This window comes from Pithys albifrons, chromosome 21, assembly GCF_047495875.1.
Source record: "Pithys albifrons albifrons isolate INPA30051 chromosome 21, PitAlb_v1, whole genome shotgun sequence".
Classification (NCBI taxonomy): domain Eukaryota; kingdom Metazoa; phylum Chordata; class Aves; order Passeriformes; family Thamnophilidae; genus Pithys; species Pithys albifrons.
The window spans coordinates 11,303,344-11,305,290 of NC_092478.1; positions in this window are offsets into that span (position 1 = coordinate 11,303,344).

A 1,947-nucleotide genomic window follows, 5' to 3' on the forward strand; every position below is an offset into this window, starting at 1 on the left:
ATTCCTCCTGTCAGATCCTTGAGGCAGTCCTATAAATAAAGGGTAGAATGTTTTATTACTAGAGTCAGCAAAAGAATTGTGCACAGTGATGTCCTTACTCATACCACAACATTATTAAAATGTTTCTGTGGTTCAGAGGCAAAGGGAGGCAAGCAATTGTAACTTAAAGACCTCAGTTCTCTCTGCTCCTAGACATTCTTGGTACTTTGAATTCTGCTTCAGGTGAGCTGCCATCTCTGCCCTCTCTGCTTCTGTTCACACAGGCCCACATCTCACTGCTCTTGCATGAACACGTTTCATTTCTGTTTCATACTGACACGTAATTAGAATCAGCAGCAAAAGGTGTGCTCCAAGTGTCAGCAGATGGCAGCCTGCTAGGACAGACAGCTGCACTGAGGTTAGAGCTCAGGGCTCCTCATTGACCTTTACATTTCCAGGTGCCCATAGTATGGCAAAGACCTGGAAGAAGTAACACAAGGTCCCCACTCCATATCCACGACAATTCCTACAGCCTGTTGCTGAGTAACATTGGGCTCAAAACTTTGATCTGAAGTAAAACAGGAAGCAGGTTATTGCTAAATGTGCTAATTTAAAACTAGTCTGCTTCAAAAAGACTTCAAAGTCCTTGTTAGTGTTACAAAACAATCCAGTCAGGGATGACTTATAAACACACACTGGAGCCAGACTCATAATTTTATCATAATGCACATCTGATTTTTGCACACTCTTCCCATGGGCTTATGTGGTACAGAAGAATTTTAGTCCTTATTTCTCTAAAAAAGAAGATATTACTAATATTAGGAAAACATTAAAATAAGACCCAAACCTAGCTTTTGACCACTCAGCAATTGTAGTCCTACAAACATTAATATCAAAAACTGAAGCAGTTTCGAAGTGGACAAGGTTGCTTCATCTATTTCCAGCATAACTCTCACCCAGCATTAGAAAGACTGTTTCATCTTCTCATTTTAAATGAATAAATAGTTTATTAAAAACTTAGAACTTGCCTTTGTGTAGTAATAAATTCCAAAAAGCATCAGCAGCACCTTACTCACGTGCAGCAGCTTTAAGGCAGACACATTTACCCCCTGACTCCCCCCTGCAAGTACAGTTTGTGTTCATCTACCCAGGGCAGGGAGAACAGGCAAGAGAATCCTCAGCACTCGGGGGAGGGGGGGGCAGTACATTAAGAAATTAATTTCAGAAAGGTTTATATATAAGGCTTATAAAATTCCAGCAAAACACTCTGTTTTGTCAGTCATACCATGGAGCAAATGCTCCATGTCAATCATTAGCAGCCTCTTTTGGGAGACAGGGAGAAGGAAAGGAGATGTGTCCCATTCAAAGGAGAGTGTAAAGTTAATCCTCGGTCCAGGGGATGTGCAAATTGTCAAATTTGATTATTTCATGACACAGTACATACATTTTACCCAAAATGCAGCCTTCTAGAATGGACAGAAATTCCACTAGACCACCTCCTCATGGACAATATCCATAAAGGAGTGACGATTAGCCTGCATGCACTGCTCTCTTTTTCTCCTGTTCCAGTTTCTGTTGCAGGGAAGCTGCGCGGGCCAAGAGAGTTACTCTTACCTTTACTCCTATACTCTTGACCTCATGTCCTCACCAAAATTGTTTAAGTGATGCATTGTATCAGAACTTTATGGGAGAAACACAAGATTCAACAGGCAGTAAGTTCCATACTAGAGCACCTATACTTGGGGTGGACTTGGGGAAGACGTATTTAAATAACTGCTGGGCTCATTTCTTGGCATGCGAGGGAGCTGAACATCAGTGTTTGCAACTGCTGTTCTGCAGCCACTGCCTGTTCAGCACCTCTTAACCACAGAGCAGTAAGGTGTTCAAGTTATTGCTCTGATGCCTGATGGGTGCATGGGGTTTGGAAGGGACATAAAGAAAAAACAGTATTCCAGATGACAGACCTTC